We start from the raw sequence: 20266 nt of genomic DNA on the forward strand, positions 1-20266 counted from the left end.
GATGGAATTTATCTTTAAAAAAACCGTCATTAAATTTTTACAACATTAAAAGTAGTACCGGCATTCCCCAGACTAGTTAGGACAAATTTTGGTCGTGAATTTTTAGTTTTACATGGTTAAACATAAGTTAATCAATAGTGGGAGAAATACGAATATATTCCCAGCTAGGAGTGAATAAAATAAAAAAATAGCTGTGATCGTAGGACTGAAAGACCAATGTATCAGTCCTAGGACCGTTAAATGGTAAAAAAGATCGGAGTGATATTAAAAAAAAATACTGGAAATGGGAGGGGGGGAGGTCCTGGAACTGATCCAACGCTACTAATAGAACACTAGACTTAGGATTTGTGAGACATTGCTCAATCGCTCAGAAAATAGCTCATTTTGACCTTTTGGGGGAAATTGCTCATTTTCATCTTTTTTGTGTGAAAATTACTCATTTTTCTAATCTGGTATCAAATAAGTAGAGAAAACTACTAGGGATGTATCGATACCGAATTTTCAGCCGACTCTTGTTCCGATTCCCTCCTTTATGGATGATTCCATTACCGATTCCTTATAATGTAATTTCATAAGCAAATAACAAAACTGTTTACTTTTTTAATGTTTAACTTTTTACTAATTACGAATAGGAAAAAAATACATAAATTTATCAATGTTAATTAGTTGTTAATAAATTTTAATATTAAAGAGTTAATTACTTTCCGTTCTCAGGAGTAAATTAATTTCTCGTTTGCTCACAGGAGATATTTTGACACCCTGCGTTTGTTAGCTATTAAAAGTTAGCCTCATCACCTCACTAATCATGTATAATTATTTCGGATTTGGTACAGTTTGTGAAATGGTCAAGGAGTTTTATCTAGAGATATTATCTACACATACCTTAGTGGCTTTAACTAATAAAAAAAAACACCAGAAAATAATTTATTTTAATATAGAGCCAATAAAGGCATTGTTCGGGGACACTTTTCCGAAAATTGCCGAATTGACACTTTGCCCAAAAAATAATAAATATATTTGATGATGAATCATGCTGCAGTACTATGTATTGCACACCTTGATAATTATAGAGTCATGGATGACTTCAGGATAGAGAAGTGTCGATGAGGACTCGGCCAGGTACATAAAACTCCAACACATTGGATCTAAACGATTGGTTCATTCACCTTGTCCATTGAATCTCAATCATTGATTGACTCCTTCAATTCTTTAAACATATTTTGTCTTTCTAATTAATTTTTTGGGCGGATATAATGATTTCTGTTAGAATGGTTCTAATAGGGACTTGAACCAACTTTTAACGCATTTTCATAATGAAATGAATCAAGTGTTAATCAATCAACACTTAATCATTACAATTTGTGGGAAATAATTAAACATTTTATCTTTTAAAATTGGAGAAACATGATTTGGAGTCATAATTACATAATATTGCAGCATAAATAATTTTAGTTAATATTGTTAATTTATAAATTTCCTTAAAATTTTCATCTCATTTTAACATTATTTTTTTGCTATATTGGTAAAGTATATTGGGATTTTGTACAATTTGTATAATCAAACTGTACAAGTTGCAACCAAAAAATGAAATCAATTATTTAATTCATTGGAGATCAAAAAACCCCTCTTATTGGTCAAGAATGTTTACATCCAGGAATGGTTAAAATCACTTATGGAACTGGAGCATTTTTATTGATGAATGTTGGCGATAAACCCATTTTTCTAAGAATGGGCTTTACCGACAGTTGCATTTCAACTGGGCATATCTGGAAAACCTATTTATGCCTTGGAAGGATCCATTGCTGTTGCTGGCTCATTGGTATCCTGGCTGGGAGATAATATGAAGTTAATTGACACATATGAGGAAATGGAAAATGTATTACGATCTGTAACAGATACCGGTGGGGTTTACATGGTTCCAGCGTAAGAAATCTTTTTTAATTGATTAAATGACCTACATAAAAAATATAATTAATTAGGTTTTGCAGACTCTTTGCCCCTACTGGAGATATGATGCAAGGGGTATAATTGTTGGACTTAGTCAATTTACAAAGAATGAACATATCCCACGTGCATGTTTGGAATCAATTTTCTTTCAGACCCGAGAAGTCATTGAGGCAATGAAAGACGACTCGACCCTCGGGTTAGATAATTTGTTGGTTGACGGTGGAATGTCAAGTAACAAGGGCTTTGTACAAATTTTGTCGGATTTGATTGGTATTCAAATCATCTTTCCTATTCATTCAAAGCTGTTCACTATTCATTTTTTTTAGGTAACAAGGTATTAGTAGGAAATATTTCAGTCAAACCACTGCGTTAGGAGCTGCAATGGCTGCAGGACACTCCATGGGAGTTTGGAATATTAACTCCTACTCTAATCCAGACGCTACTGAGACTATGTATCCTTCTATAAATCAAAAAGAGAAAGATGAGTTGTTATACAATGGAAAAGAGCGATTGATAGATCCTTGGGATGTATAGAGGAAGACAAATAATTACTACATCGCGTGAATTTACTAAAATTTATTTTATATCACTATAAGTTCAAAATTGTTTTTAATATACATGTATGTCGTGATATATCCACTATATTTTATAGTATTTTTTCAACAATGATTTAATTGCCAATGAAATAAGAAAATGTTTTATATACTTATTTTAAAAATCAAACTTTTAAAGTATCTTTACTAGTTCTATCTCCTAATTATATGTACCTAGTTTTACCTGTTTAACCCATTGTTATAATAGGTTCGGGAAAAAGTATTTTCGTGTTTCCAACTTTTTTTTTACTAAGTAAATCTTGTTCATTATTGATCACCCGTAAGGTGTGTGTGTATACTGCAAATGCTTTTTGACAGTATTGCACTTGGCCGGTTCAGTCGTGAATTATCGTGCGTCGAGTATGGAGGTCTCAAAGGAAGAAATTTGCCATATTTTACATTTTTACTATCTGAAAGGGAAAAACACATCAAAAGTGAGCAAGAAAATTTTTATACGGGGCTAATACTCTTTAGGTTCATATTACATAACAGTGGTTTGAGTGATTCTGTTCTGGTTTAGTAGATGTGAATGATGATACACGCACTAGCAGGCCTTTTGTCTAAAAGGTCTATAAAATTATGGAAAATATCGAGATAGACCTTCATGTTAGCAGTGGTAGCCTCGTTCAGTAGCTGAACATCGATTATAAAACCCTTTTGAACCATTTACAGAATGTTGGATATAAAAAGAAACTTGAATAAGAGATTAATCGTTTTTAATCAACGCCAGGCCACACATCTTTGATGACCCGCAAGAAGCTTGGATGGGAAGTTCTTATGCATCCACATTACAGTCCAAACCTGTCACCAAGTGACTACCACCTATTCCTATCTATAGCCAACATACTTGTATGTACAAATTTCCACACAGTTCTCAATAGAGGTCTGTGGAAATTGATTATCCAAGTTTTTTGCCAATAGGAACAAGAGTTTTTAGGAGAAGGTGGTTATGAAGTTGGCGGCAAGTTATTGAACAGAATGGGTCGTACTTGGCTTAAATAGGTTGATTGTAACACTTCTTATAAAGCATTGAAATAAAGAGAAAGATACGGAGCTACTTTTTACCCAGCCTATTATTTAATCCATAATATTTGACTTATATCAATCTATCAAATTTATAACGGTGTCAGAAAAAAATGGAAAGGGGAAAAATGTCTAATTTATTATTCTTTTAGGAAATAGTAGGGACAATATTTTTAATAATATTTTCGCAAGATGTCGCTTTTCTAATACGTCATTCATTTATTTATTGTACGTAGTATTAATAAGTTTGAATAAGTAATAATACGTATATAATTTTTTATAATCTTAAATATTTTATATTTACATATTATTATAAAGCAAATTAGCAACAAATTACTCTAAAATAATGGGTCATTGTAGTGTCCTAGGATGTAAAAAATAGAACTGAGTCAAATTTCCATAAGCTTAAAAGAAACGTTCACATGTAAGGAAATTTTTAAATTTCCCATTCCCAAAAATCCAAAAGAAGTTGCAAAAAGAAAAAAATGGATATGAAATCTTAAATATCTTTCTAATTGGTAACCAGCCGAATATTCTGTATGTGATAATCATTTTGAATCATAATTCCCTTTCCATAATTGTTCATGCAAAAGTATATGAATAATGAAGTAAATAAAAGTAGAAACAGTACAGTACCTGACTCGTTCACGAAAGAACAGGAAACGTTCGCCTTCGATGCTCTACTTGGTTTAATCAAGGAATACTAAAAACAACTGGATGTGATTCTTAAAATAGAGCTCACTTTTTTTCTACACTAGGAGGCTGATACATTCTTCCTTTGTTTTATAAATTATGATAAAGGAAAACGTGGTTCACCAAAGTTAATTAAATTTTTTTCTTATTACTTAGTTAATAATGGTGTACAAGTGTTCTTCTCCTGAATGCAAGCAGGGCTATGAGGGCATTACTAAGGATCGGGATGTGAACTTTCACAAATTCCCCATGAAGGACACCAAAATTTTAGCCAAATGGCTTAGGGCTATCCCAAGAGATACATATTCACAGGCGGTTGAAAGAAGAAGCCATCTCATCAAAGCTACCTTTCATCACCACCACCACCACCCCCAAGACCAACATAGGCATCAACTAGCACCAATAGAATGTATTTGGAGAATGAAAGACAAGAAGCTCTGGAGAATGCAATGTTTATGGAAGATACCGTTCTTTAGGTACAAGATCTCTATGACAAACTCTCTTTGGCATCATTGCCCTCGGGGTTCTTGTTGCTTAAAACTCCAAAAGTTGCACTTGTCAAAATTATAAATTCAGATATGAATTGCTGTTTGATTGCAGGTGGCAGAAGACCTCTCCTTCAGAATTTTCTGTAACAACATCGAACTAAATAAGATATTATTATCACATTTCATAAATTCAGAAAATAAATAAAATTAATTCTGTCACTGAAGCCATCAAAATTGCTGCTTTTATGGTTTTCAAGGACGGTCAGACACAGAAAGAGACATTTGTGAACAGCTCCTTAATTTTTCTAACTCGGCAGAAATTGATCAAATTAAATCTTCCATGCTCGCTTTCATAATGGAGCAAATGTATCATCTCTTCAAACAGCCTAAAGGTAGAAGATATTCTTCTGGACCCTTTTCCATTGCTTTGATATGACACAATGTCAGTTCTGGCCTCTACGAGCAAATATATACGTCCAACGCTCTGTCACTTCCGTCTTCCAGATATCTTAGAACCGTATCCAATGTGATTTGGGTAGAAACGGGATTACCTTCATCCACGACAAAGAACTTAAAAACACGAATTATAGGCTTGAAGAGCAGATAAACAATGTAACACTGATGATCGACGAGATTTATTCGGCTAAAAGAGTAGAGTTTGTTAGAGGGAAATTTGTGGGAACTACAAATAATCAAACTTCTAAAACTGTCCTTTGTATTTGACAAATGTCTAAAGAATATTAGTTTCACATTAATCTTTTCCTTATTTGACACAATTCACATCTTCAAGTCCGCCTATACAAAGCCGACAAAAGATCAGATTGAGATCCTTAGTTAAAATTATTAACTTGATTTGAGTATCCATTAAATCAAATCCCCTATGTCTGAAAGTAGATCAATATGATATGCAAATTGAGAACATTATAAGGCAATTTCCCCACTATATAACTTTATCTAGAGGATCTTCAACACCATTTATTATTTTATATATATCACAATTATTTTTAATACTCTAATAGAATTCTACGGAAAGGAAAATCAATCTTATAAATCGGTTTTATGATTTATAACAACAGGAATGGCCTGTTGAAGAAATACTTAGCATAGTACATAAATGAATTTAAGATATCTGCCTTTAAAATAAAAATAAATGATTCTAGCTAGTGCAAAAAAGTGAATTCTTCTCGTCTTATCAATCTGTGATGCATTTACAGGGAATACTAAATCATGGACGTCTCTAAGCTTCTGGACTGCACTCTTCAGAAGCAGAGACGCACGCCGGCTCCATAAAATGGCTGGATGTTTTGACACGTATTATTAAAATTATTCACTGTTTAGAAGGAAAAGTACTAAGTTTTGGTGGGACGACGTTATTGTTTTCAATAAATTATACAGTGATTTTTAATTATTTAATTGTTTCTTCTTGGAAAAGAATGGGATGGAAACGCTGTATCCAAGTATGTAGACAGAGGTACCCCCAAGAACCCTGACATTAGTTATCACAAATTTCCTGGTTTCAATGTACCCCCTCATCCTCATCTTCAGTCATACTGGGAAAGGGCAATACCAAGATCAATCACGGATCTTAAAACCAAAACAACCATTGAGACGATAACAGAAAACTCAAGGATATTTAGCCTACATTTTAAAGAGGAAGACTTCATTACTAATTCAATAGACAAGCGACATGGGAAAGGCCGGATACATAGAAGGCAACTTCGTAGTCGGTAAAGCACCTCAAATTTCTCGTAATTGGTGTAATATTGATTAATTTATGACTTGCAGACACTTGAAAAAGGATGATTTCCCCTTACTTTAGCCAAAGCAAAGCAGTGCCGTCCTTAAGCCTCCAGATTACTTTTCCTACCCATCACTACCACCAAGGCCAACTCGAGCTTCCACTAGTAGTCAAAGATTTCAACTTGAGTACCAACGTCAAAAAGCCTTGGAGTCTGAAATGTTCAATGAGGAAGAAGTGCTTTATTTTATCCAATATCCTATGAAAAACCATCAACAACTTGCAAGTTTGGTCACTGTTTTTCTACCTATATTCCTCAAATATCGATAAACTTTTCAAGGTTATGGTGAAGAATTCTGCGTCTCCTACTGAAGATAAAATATTTACCATCATCAATACAACAACAAAAACATTGGCAAACTGCATTCGAACTAACAGATGATTGTACCCGAATATTATATTTTTATTATTACAGACGAAATAAAAACTAATTTTATACTTATATAAAAAAAAATGCTAAATGAATGTCGAAAGTAATATAAATTAATTATTAATTTGTCTGGGTATAAAATGAAATTATTAAGTTAAAGGATAAATATAAGGATAAGTTAAGAAATTGATTAGTTTACGAGTCGGATAATTTTATCAATGTTCGTAAATCATACTAGTCATTTCTCTTTTTTGTAGTTACAGGAAAAGAGAGAGTCAGCCTTCTTGTGTGAGCTCGAGATTAGTATTTCTAGTATTCCTTGCTTCTATTAATTTAATAGGTTATCTGTATATATATAAAAGAGAGATTGTGTATGTTTGTGTGTGTATATGTCCTTTATACGTTCCCACACCATTGAACCTAGGAGGCTGAAATTTTGCATGGGTCCCTTTTTTGAGCTTGGACAGGCTAAGACGGGGGTGTTGATTTTTGGGGAGGTCATATAAGGGGCGCTTGTGCTATATCTAAGGGTGATAATTTTGGTAAGAATAGAAAAGCGTGCGAGGAGAAGAGAAGAAATACTTATGGCATCATTAATTAAATAATATACATCTTCTTCTATCAAGAACGTTATCATTCCCGCCTTTATTATTCAATATTAATATAATATTAGATGGTGATAGTCGATAGAGAACTGAATAAAATGCCTAAAATGACGTCGCCTTCTGTCTGGATTTCTGAAAATGGAGGCCCAGGAATTTGGGAAATACTTACCGCATGAGAAACAGATGGTTTGTCGGATTTGTCGATATAAATGTGCCTTTAGTCCCCTGTCTAGAATTAAACGCCACTAATTATCCTCATATCAAGAGCATGGATATTCATCTATAAAATCAAGTTAACGATGAATACATCAAGTCAGACTTTAACTCTGATCTCACAAGGATGCTTATTGTATGTAATCCTTATCCATTGCTAATCATCTATGTTCAAAAAATTTATGGAGAAATACACGGGTAAACCTATCCCTTCCCGAGGAACCTTCATTAAATTAATGGAGGATGTTGGTACTGATGTCATTTATAGAAATACATATAAAAATGTTTTGAGTCATCCACACCAAATGACGATCAAGTTATCAGTAAAAAGTATTTACTAATATCGAAATGGAACTCTGAATTTTGTACTATCTAACAGTAAGTATTCAATTTTTTTTTAAATCTAACCATAAAATATAATTCTATTTTAGCTAAACATATCAAGAATTATGATACACAACATCATTGAATAGCAAAAACAACTGCTTAAACGATCACAACAACGGAGGTAATAGCTTTGAATGGTTCATAACTAGATTGTCTGAGACTAGTTTCTTCACTTAAAGACCTGAGTATGATCATTAGGTTTTCCAATATTACATAGTCAATAAATATTACTTTTTTTATCACTTAAGGCTTAGCTATGGTTGATAGGCTCCAAAAAAAGGTGTTCAGAAAACTTATAAAAGGCAAAAACAACTACTTAAATGGTAACAACAACGGGGGTAGTTACATTGGGTGTATCATTATAATTAGCAATTGCGTATATCCTTCATGATAATAGTATGTTGTTATATAAGCATAAATAACGGGGGGAAATCTTTTTTGATGCCCTTAATAAGGAGTAATATCGCCGGACATTACAACATAATTAGTTTTTGCACTAAATCTTTACGATGGATTTAATTCTAACATTTTTATTATTAGTATATTGATTGTCTAATTTTAACATTTTGACATTTACTTTATTATTAATAATTATTTAGATCTCATCGATAGAGATATATCTATCCTGTGCACAATTGTATATAGCAACTTCCACATTAGGAAAAAAGGGTGATGATCTTTTTTATTAAACTCTACGTCTGGCTTGTTTTTAGCAACTTAAAGTTAGGACATATTTAACTGAATTCATGTCAGAACAAGAAAATATTATTTGGATCAATCTATTATTTCAATATTCTGTATTTATAATTTATTGGTATTAGTTATATGATTCTAATTGTTTAATTTTGTATATTTAACCTAAATGTATGATGATTTATTTTTTAGTATTTAATTTAAGCCTTCTTTTTAAACTTGGAACTTCAAATATATTTCGAAATACTCTACTTTGTCGTTTCATTAGTTATTATTCTGAGAATAGGGTTAATAATGAATTACAATTTCATGGAGTGTGACGTTTTCAAATCTACTGTAACGGATAAAAAACGTCTAAGTCAATTATACGTACTATATCTTCATTAAACATTTTGCTAATAAATACTTTCGTTATACCCTCTAAAATCATAATAAAGCAGCTTATAATCACATCAGTATTTTAAACAATGATACCATAAGTCTTTCTCCCCCCTTCTACTTGCACGCATTTTTTTCTACAGAATTATCAATTTTATACATTACGGATTACTCCGATCGATGGAAGTTTAATTATGATTCTTCGCCGGGTTTTAAAGGAAGTTTTTCGTCGCTCTTCGTTACATCCATCCAGTGAGCACTATATACATGGAGAGCTGACGCATTTTCTGGAAACACGTAGATTGACATTAACAATCCTCTTTAATATTTATATGTGGCTAAAAAACCTTTTTGATTTTATCAGATTATGGCCATGGATAGTGATTTGATTAATTATCGACCAAACGGCATCATATTTGGGGATCTATCTCAAGTATTCATGAGAAACGTTCGTTAGCCAAGAAGAAAATATTTGTCTCCTAGTCTGTTTTCCTATTTTTTCAGAAATAATTCCAAAGAGGGTTTTAAGTGACTCTCCTCATCTTCACTTAGATGCTAATGTAAAAGAAGTGCATATGTAATATAGAAATCAGGGGTCCATGATATGGTGGTAATTATTCATATAGATTCTACATAACAAACTCCAACTTATAAAAAAATTATGATTGAGATAACTTATTTCTGCGTTATGTATATCAAGGCAACTGAAAGACTCGTATAAATGAAATATTTTTCTTAGAGTAAGAGACGAAGCAGAGTCGACTAAGAACAAAATAACTTCAGAATTTCAATGAAGGAGCAGTGATGGACGATGATAACTCTTATTGTTCCTCACTTGGGCTTACAGTAGATTATTCTGTCTTTTTATGGAACTCATTAGTTATTATAGAAGTATACGATTGTTCCGTTGAAGATTTGGAAGAATGTATGTATTTTTCAACATAGAGGCAATGATTCACGAGGTCAGAAGTCACTATCACAGACCTTGAAAGTGAAGGGACATCTGTACAATACAGGGTGTCCACGATAAATTGGAGCTACTTTAAACTTCATCCAGATCCATAATGTGGATATTCGGGGTTAAATCATGCTAATATAAAAAGTTGCGTGAACAATACACTATAACCTTCACCACAATTGTTTTGACAACAAACAATAGTCATCATGGAACAAGCAAGGATAGACGCCATCCTCGAATTGGCTCGCGCGGGACACAAACCCTCTGCTAACTACAAGCATCTTAACTACCCCAAAACCACGGTGTACCGGGTCTTCAATGCCTGGGAGGTTGAGGGGAAGGTCTGCCGCAAGACCCACAACATGAGAAGTGACCGAATCTGCACTCCCCACTTCCTTGAAGATCTCCAGAAGTCCATCAAGGCTTCGCCGGGGACTTCTTTGTCCAGGTTGGCCAAGCACCGTGGAGTGAGCAAGCAGCTGGTCTCCAAGGCTGTGAAGGAGGACCTCGGGTACAGGTCATACCGAATGGCCAAACAACACATCCTCACGGTATCCATGAAGGCCACCTGGCTCACCAACGTTAAGCGTGTATCATAAATGACCTGAAGAGCCATGGAGGAAGAATCATCTTCTTCTCCGACGAGAAGAACTCGACTGTCGACAGAAGCTACAACGTCCAGAATGACAGGTGGCTTGCCAAGGAGAGAGAAAAGATCCCTGCAGTTTTCACCACAAAGTTCCTGGCCTCCGTGATGACCCTGTGTGTCATCTACAGCACCGGTGAGGTGATGACTCCTTTCTTCTTCAATCCCAAGGAAAGGGTTAACGCGATAAGGTACTGCAAAGTCATGGAGGTGTTCGTCATCCCCTGGATGCAGGATACGGCCGCTGGGAGGGAGTTCATATTCCAACAAGACTCAGCGCCCGCACACATCGCCATGAGGACCACTAACCTCTTGAACTCCCACAACATCACTTTCTGGGATCGCAACACCTGGCCCTCCAACTCACCCGACCTCAATCCGTGTGATTACTACTGGTAGGGGAAGTTGGAGAGGGAGGTGTGCAAGGTCATCCACAAGAGCATCGCGCCCCTGAAGGGCTCCATTACAAGGGAGTGGAATGCTGCCGATTCCGCGGAAGTCATCAGGGCATGCGAATCCTTTAGGGGCAGGATGGAGAAGATGGTGGCTGCTGAGGGAGGACATGTTGAATAAATTTATTGTTTAATATCATGTCTAACTTTTTCATATTAACAAATACACTCCAAATTCCATTTTTATCAAGCAAGTTGAATTTTACGATAGTTCCAATTTATCGTGGACACCCTGTAAACGATCCTTCCATTAAATAAAATAAGATCCACCGAGTGAGGCACATAGAGACGAGATCCCTTGAACCGAACACCAAGAAAGGATCAGAAGGCGTGTTGCTAGGGTATCCAAATAGAGAAATATACACTCCGAGGGAAAATGGATAGATGGAGATCCAATTAAAGACAATCCAGGCGAAGGGGGAACTTTTTAACGCCATTTCAGTAATAAAATTAATAATATTCAATATTAAGGTAAGCAGCAAACTATAGTTTTTATTAGACGGAGATGTTGTACAAGAAATATTTAAATAATGAAGGAAAAAAGAAGAAAGAAAAAAGGAAAATCTACCACTGTTTTCCTTTTCTAATCTCAAAACAGTAATTTATTTGACCAAACAACCCATCTTTAGATATTAGTATAACTCATTGCCACATCCTTTACTCAGCCTCAAGGTGACTATATATTGCAAATAATATATATAAAGAACTAGAATAGCAATACAGGTAGTTCGGATAAATTGGCATTCTTCTTTTCTCCTGCGATAAACAGCTAAGATCTAGGTAAAAAACTGATTACCTTGTTGCTGACCTCTTGAATCATTCCTTCTTTGCTCAAGAAGGCATAAATTCCTCCAGATCTTCTACAGAATGATTGTATACTTCTACATATATGAACTATCGAGTTCCATGAAACGACAGAATAATCGACTGAAGATCCAGTGGAGAAGAAAGAGTTGTCATTCACCATCCACTGCTCCTTGATGGAAGTCTTGAGTATTTTTCTCCATAAGTCAACTCTGCTTCGTTTCCTATTTTGACCAATGGTAAAGGAACCTTGTACATTATGACAGCCCTAATTAGTGATTTGTGGCTAACAGAGTCGAATGCTTTATGCATATTAAGCCACGCTAGAAAAAGTCGTTTACCCTTCTTCTTGCTATGCACAACATTTCAGAAAAATGTTATTTTTCGGACCCCACCTGCTCTTAAGAGATCTTAACTTTCTGTAGTCTAGAATCAATCAACCGGTATAATACACGTACAATATGTTATAAGATGGAGATAGGTATGAAGTCCAACACACTCTTGGGATTCTCAATTTTTGGGATAAATGTAGTGCGGGCCTTTAACACGCTCTTGTCCGTCATACCACTACCCAATTTTGAACTCAGGTGCTTCAACAATTCCCTCTGGTCCAGATTTCTGACACCTGCCCCCTTATACCCAAAGAGATATTTCCCTGCTCTACACAGGGGAAGTGCTCTATTAAGCTTGTACATAGTAATAGGGTTCATAATCTTAAGAGCATCAGGTCCACCATACTTATTGCAGTCAGGTTGTGATCTTTCGTCATTAATTGATTCCTTCTCAAAGATTAACTTCCAATCATGCAGTATTGTTGGATCCATATTGGTCCACTGCCCAACAGGGTCAAAGGGTCCCTCGACAATAGCCTTAGCGACCAGTTTAAAATTATTTTTCAAGCCTTTTTGGGTATTACGGAACACTTTTTTATATTCAATACTTTTACTGGCCTTTCTTTGTTTAGCCAGAGCTTGCCTTCTCTGGTATTCGTTTGTCATGTTACTCTTGTTAGATTTCTGGAACTTTAAGCCCAGACTATTATCAAGGTTATTTCGTTTTTTAGCAACTCCCTGTCTTCCAACATCAATTTGTATCCAGGAATGAGTGCTTTCGATGTAGTCTGTTGTGTCTTGACGAGCGTGAGGAGACACAAACTATTTAAAGGTGGAGAGATCCAGGACGACCGAGAGAAGTGAGGAGAAAGAAAGGCGTGGAGGAATAATACAACGGTTATCTATAAGAACATCTGTATTCTGTATAATACAAAACCTACTCTAATACATACATAAAATACAGAACTATTTATACTTAAAATCAGGTAAAAGAATGTACTTTACATTTATATACATATACAAGAAAATAAGAGAAGATAACAAGGGGGAAGAAAACACAAATACATTACAGCATCCCCCAAGCCCCAAATTCATGCCAGTGCTTAAACAGGTTCCGCTCTATGAGTAGCAGCTTATTGATCCGCTCCATCCATAACCAGGCGCGGACAAACCATTTGTTCTTATATAGATAAAACTTATCTCCATAGACATGCCGTGCTCTCAGCACGCGCACCGGAGAAAGGAGAACACTACTCTTCATAGAGGTTTTAGGAACGCGAGCACACTGCCCGTTCCTGTGAGAAATATTGTTCACCCTTATAGAGGTTTTAGGGACACGAGCACCCTGCTTGTCCCTGGGAGACATATCGTTCACCCTTATATAGGTTTTAGGGACACAAGCACCCTGCTCGTCCCTGGGAGACATATCGTTCACCCTTATAGAGGTTTTAGGGATACGAGCACCCTGCTCGTCCCTGGGAGACATATTGATCTCACTTGATGTACCCTCATCCAACTCTGGAAGATCCAGAAGAGAAACGATTGCACATTCATAACCCAATGATGTGAACGGGAGAGTAGGAACAACGGAGAACCAGAACTTCATTGGATTAAATCCACTTTGAATAATGTGGCCCCTGACACGGACACACACTTCACTTCTTGTAAGTGACCATGGTTCTCTTCCTTCCTCCACGAGGCCCAAACTGAGGCACAGCCCGTATTGCTCCGCCTTCCGTAGACGAACGAGCGTTCTCCCTGTCGACGAAAAAGGGCTACCCAACTCCAGCAGGGCTAGCTTCGCTGACGATCCCACAACAGGGAGGTCACGTGATCCTAATCCATCCTCGTCGCCAATGTTGCGTCTTGACGAGGTTGAGGAGACACAATTATTTATACCAAAGAATCCAGGATGACCGAGAGAAATGAGAAGGAAAGGCGTGGAGGAATAATACCAGTCTTATTTAAAGGAACATCGGTATTCTTATTAATACAATATCCTACTCTAATACGTACATAAAATACACAACTATTTATACTTAAAATCATGTAAAAGAATGTACTTTACATATATATATATATATACAAGAAAATAAGAGAAGAGAACAAGGGAGAAGAAAAAACTAATACATTACAGAGTCCATGGAGGAGGGCGAGGGCAGCTCTAGCGGCCTTTAAGGGCTTCCTATTAGGGTTAGCAATAAAACTTTAGGTATGTTGCTCGAAGGTGGAAGGAAAGGCAATCCTTCTCAGGACAACCCTTAAGAAAACGATTTCATTAATAAGTGTTCTTGATGTATATGTATAATACTATAAAAACTAACTCATCTCAATCATATTGATATCAATTCAATTTATAAGGTGGAGTTTGACATGTATTTTCTATATGGATAACTATATAACTTATACAATTTAAGCCTCCTCCCTAATTAGTGATTTCTTTAATACTTGTGAGTCTCTTTTGTGACTGGAAGACAAGTGGAAGGTGATTCTAGACTCTTACAGATAATGATTTCTCTTTTCTGGATATTTTGTCTGCAAAGCATATTCTATTCTTCTATTGCATATAAATTATTGTATCTTGTATCAAATCATCTTATACTTATAATATTGAACTGAAGAGTTACACATAGAAAAATACAATGGAAAATAAAGTGAGGAACAAAAAAATTTATCATTCTCCACCCAAAAATTCTTCATTAAAACTCTTGTGTTCAATCCTCCTAAAGTCAACTCCTACTTTAAGTAAACTCTTTCCTTGATAAGAGTAATTTAGCATCCTTAATGCCTATAACACACGAATCACTACTATATACTCTCTATCACAAATATAAATTCTATTCATAAGCTTGAATTCGTGTTGTACTGCAAGTATGGACAATGATACATCTTGAACACTTCAAGCCTCACTCCCAATTTTTTTAGTACTAGTAGGACTATTTTGCCTTTGGAAACAAGGAGAAGATTATTTTAAACACTCAAAGATAATTTGCTCCTCTTTTCATTATATTTTTGTCTGCAATTAATTATTATATCCTGCTATTACATAGAAATTAAAAAAATATAAATAACTTCTTAACTTAAATAGATTTCTATTGTAATATCTGGATGTCGTTGCAATTTTCAAAATTATTGACTCAGAAATCTTTTTCTAAACAGCTCTAAATTCCTTGTAAGCATATTGGAATATTACTCTACAGTCTACGATCTTTACAAAAATAAATAAATTACTAAATATTTGCCATACGAGCTAATTATAAGTTGTTTGATTGAAGACAATACTTAAAATATATCAAAATAATAATACGATTATTTGAGTATTAATTGAACGAATAGAAATAATTAAAACATCAATTGTATTCTTCTAAATATCACATTGTCCTTCGAGGACAATAATTTCATTAAACACATTAAAAACTTAAATTTTATTTGCATAAAATAAATATTCTAAATTAAAAGCAGCATTTATTACATAATCATTGAATAATAATATCATAGATTACTGAACAATAATTAATAAAAATCTTTATAGGTGCACTATTTCAAAACTTATAACGAAATTTAAAAAAAAGTTGAATACATAAATTTCAACACTTTACTACTAGCTTAAGACATGATTCTGTATGAATTGATCCTTTCATTCGGGAGACACATTGCCCATCTCGGTTTTTATATGTATAATCAAATTATATGTCCTCAAAAGCGGGAGCGAGTTTTTGCACTTGGAAATCCTTATATTACTAGAAGCTGTCATAATTATTTTTTCATTCTTGAGGAGAAAACATCTCCAAATTCATGATCATTATTCATATATAAATAAGTGACCTGTAACTACGAACTACGTATTGATTATTTTCATAAGTTTTAGAACCGTGTAAAGTTTCTTCGTGATGAAGTTTGAGATAAAATATTGACTTGAGATTTGGTTTTGTAAGTATAATAATTCATTATGTTTCTTGTGTTTTAATAATATAGTGGTGTACAAAGTTCATCGAAATGTCTTTTTCAAAAAATTTAAATTTCTGGATCGCTGATAATGGTGGTAAAAATATATGGAGTTACTATGAGGATTCGAGATTTTTGGCATGAGTCTTTGTAATTTTGGAACTATAGTCCAGAAGATGTTAAAAGTAGAACAACACAGTAAAACCCAAAGTCGCAAAAGGAATTTGGAACTGTATACAAGTCGTATAATTAATTCCAATTCTGAACATTCCAATTTTACTACATATATAACCCAAATGCTTGTCTCCTCCAATATTCCACCCCATATCGTTAATCATCCAAATTTTGTTAAGCTTATGGAAATTTACACTGGAAAAGTAATTCTCTCTCGCTCACCATCACCAATTCAATGTAGTCTCAAAGTAAAGAAGTGTTGACCAAGGTTTTAAAAAAACTTCAGGGGAAAGATATATTTCTTGCATTGGACAAAACTGCTGACACTCGACAGTGGTCCATGACTGCAGTGTTAGTTGGTCTTTTATATAGTTAATTTTTGGGTCGTCCTTATCTCATTAATTTGGAAGTTATCCAATGATTACAAGTGTTGCTGTAAAAAGTATCAGCAACGTTCTTGTCCCTTATTTCAGAGGCAAAGGAATGAAGGTTTTTATTACCAACGGAGCTTCATATTTATTAAAGCAGCCGAAAACCTGAAACAACATTTTCCAATGATGTTGCATGTCACTTTCCTCGCTCATAGTCTGAACAGAATAGCAACGCTCTGACCTGGTTTCTTTTAAAATAGAAACACTATCATCTCTGAAGTGAATAAATATACTGCAGGGAGATCCAATGTACATATGAGTAAATATATGACATGAATAAAAATTTCAATAAAGTTTTTATAATTTTGTTTGTCTCAACGATGACAATGGAAATTATTTATGGTATTTTACGATACTTAAATAATATTGAGTCCGATTCTTGTCAATAACAATTTTGCAATTAAGAAGAACTAAATTATTATTTGTATCAACACAAATTATGTATCAAAAACGTGTGGATGACTTAGGATTCGATAGATAAACTTTAAACAGCAGTTTCTTGTGCATAAGATCAACTCTCTCCATACTTTTGTTCAGAGCATTAGCATTATACATGAATTACTAGATATATGGATGAGTGGGAATTTTATAAGTCAACGAAATCTCAGAAGCTCACCTATTTCTATTAATAATAACGAAGGAAAAATATGTTAATTCTTTAGTAGTACTTCATAAATTCATTGAATGATGACATAAATAAATAGTTGTATTTGAATTTTTAATGAGGGAGTGAGCTACAAGTCTTACATTGGAATATTTTGTATTTATAAAATTAATGTAAATATTTATAAACAATATAAATATAACTCACTATAATTATCCGTATAAATCTTCTAAATTCATTTGATACTAAATTTTATAACAGTATTGTTTATTAAAAAAATAGATACTATTGACATGAATGGTTCTATTTTGTTGGAAAAGTTGCTTGAAAAGATGTTAAATAGCATAAGCAGCTTCTTTTTATCGGTTTCCAAGCAAAAATGGAGAGCTTTGAAAGTAGTAATTTATGTATTGTTTTATATAATAATATTAAAAATGAAATTATTAAATAACTACAATAACTATCAAACGAAACCACCAAGAATTTTTAACAATATATTTCAGCTTTTAAAAATTGTATTGTAAAAGTATAAAAAATAATTCTCACTATATTATACACCAATTTCCTTATTTGGTTAGGTTTTGCGGTTTCAAATCAAATAATTAGAGACTATTTAGAACAGACTATGTAAATAGTAGGTTTATAGTTGAATTAATATAATATTAACGTTTTTAAAATGGCAATACGCTTCGTTTAATTGGACTCTATTCCTTTGTTCCGATCATTTATAATAGGTATCCATATTTATCAGTAGTTGGATTCGGAATTGGCATCTAACTTTCTTGAAATATTGATGAAGGAAAGTCATTGTAAGTTTCTTAATAACTACATATATAAAATTCGAGCAAGCAATTTACCAGTCACAGTGCTCATTATTTTAGATGAAGATTTCAGAAACACTAAATCTGAAATGTAATAATCATCTTAATACAATACTTCAAATTAAGGAGCTCACAAATACCATAATCTGATAGCCTTCAGCAATGGACTTTTCGTTTTTCCTTAAACTTTAATTCTATACTGTTTGAAAAAGTTCAAATATCGAACTTATGTCATTAGGAGATTATCAATCGGCTCATAAAATATATTGATGTGAGGCTTATGGCGATTCAATGATGGGATCAACAGTAAAGGAAACGACAAAAGGAGTTGCCATATGAACGTTGCGTTTTAAAAGGTTTTGGAGTCATGGCCAAAGGATGAAAGTAAGGTTTGGAATGAATGGGATTAGGAAAATCACTTAATAAGAGTAATTGATAGGCTTCTTTCATTTGTAGCGAGGGAAACCATCCCACCGCACCAGCGGGAAATCTTTATAAGGCTATATATGAATAGAATATGATATATATTCGTACGCTTATGCTGATAACTCTTCCTCGTAAACAACAATTAATGAGGGATCAGATTGGTGTTTTTCATGTTCCTCTCATTCAAGTCCTTCACTAAGGAGGGGGATATTCTCCGTCACTATAACTAAGGAAATACAGTTGCTGTCTCGTAGTAAAATTTGACATCTTGAATCCCATATGACGACATGTAGTAGATACTTATCCGCCTCGTGATTTGAGGAAGAAATCGTACGCTTTTTAATTCATCTGCCTGTAGTCCAGATAGATCGAGATGTTCCAGGCAAGGAAGGTAGGATTAAAACCAAGGTAGGCGATACTTTAGTTAATCATTTAGGTGATTTATTAACCATGCAAAATGATAGGATCGGTGCGAAAATGAAGCGAGCATACAATTATAACCTTTTTTTAATCTTCTTGATAATCCTGATGGCATGATCCCATTTTGTCTTCGAAAGGGATTAGCCAGGAGCCGGTGAGTTGAAATGGGAGGTGGGATTTTTTTTTCGGTTGACCCACAACATAACCAGGTACAACACAGGCGTTTTGTATAGTTAATAAATCACCTTAATGATTATCTAATGTATTTTTCAAAGAATCCAAATGGATACCACTTGAATTTAAATAGAACTCACGTTATTTAACGTGAGCTCAACTTTTGAAGAGAAGAAGGAATATTGAGGAATGTTTGGGGAAGAAGAGGTGCTAACCGTTAACAAGCTTTATGATAAGTTGTTACTTGAAACCTCAACGTCGAGATTTATAATAATCAAATCCCCCAAATAGGCCCTTGTTAAGCTGGAAGCGACTACAGGTGGCCTTGATATTTAGGCTAGCCTCGAAATCCAAGAAGACATTACCTTTCCAATTTTTCATGGGCATCATACGCTAAACAATAGTTCAGTCTCCCACTGTCTTACTACAAAGGCTAATGTCATCAAATCGGTAACTGAAGTAATTAACATTACTGCGTATTTAGGATGAAAATATTTCTTGAATAATGAAGAGAATTATAAAATCATCATGGGCTTATTGAACAAACAACTCGTATCCTCTGACTTGGAGCCAATTCATTTCATCATAGAACAGATGGCATTACTCTTCAAGAAAGCCAACTGAAGGAGATTTTTTCTGTTTGTCCTCCGTGGCAAAATGTTCGGATGAACCTCTATGATTAAATCTTCAAGCCGAATTGCCTTATAGTTCCATGTCCAAGTATCTTAGAGCTCTGTCTACTATAGTTAACGTAAAGACTGGAGTACCTTCATCTATAGATAAATATCCTGGATCAAAGATCTAACAGCAGAGAGCGTAATGCCAATCTTATAATAGATTGAGTCTACTCCACAAAAAGATACGCGTTTGTTAGCGGTAAATTCTTGGGAT

Source organism: Lepeophtheirus salmonis, chromosome 3 (assembly GCF_016086655.4).
Source record: "Lepeophtheirus salmonis chromosome 3, UVic_Lsal_1.4, whole genome shotgun sequence".
Lineage (NCBI taxonomy): Eukaryota > Metazoa > Arthropoda > Copepoda > Siphonostomatoida > Caligidae > Lepeophtheirus > Lepeophtheirus salmonis.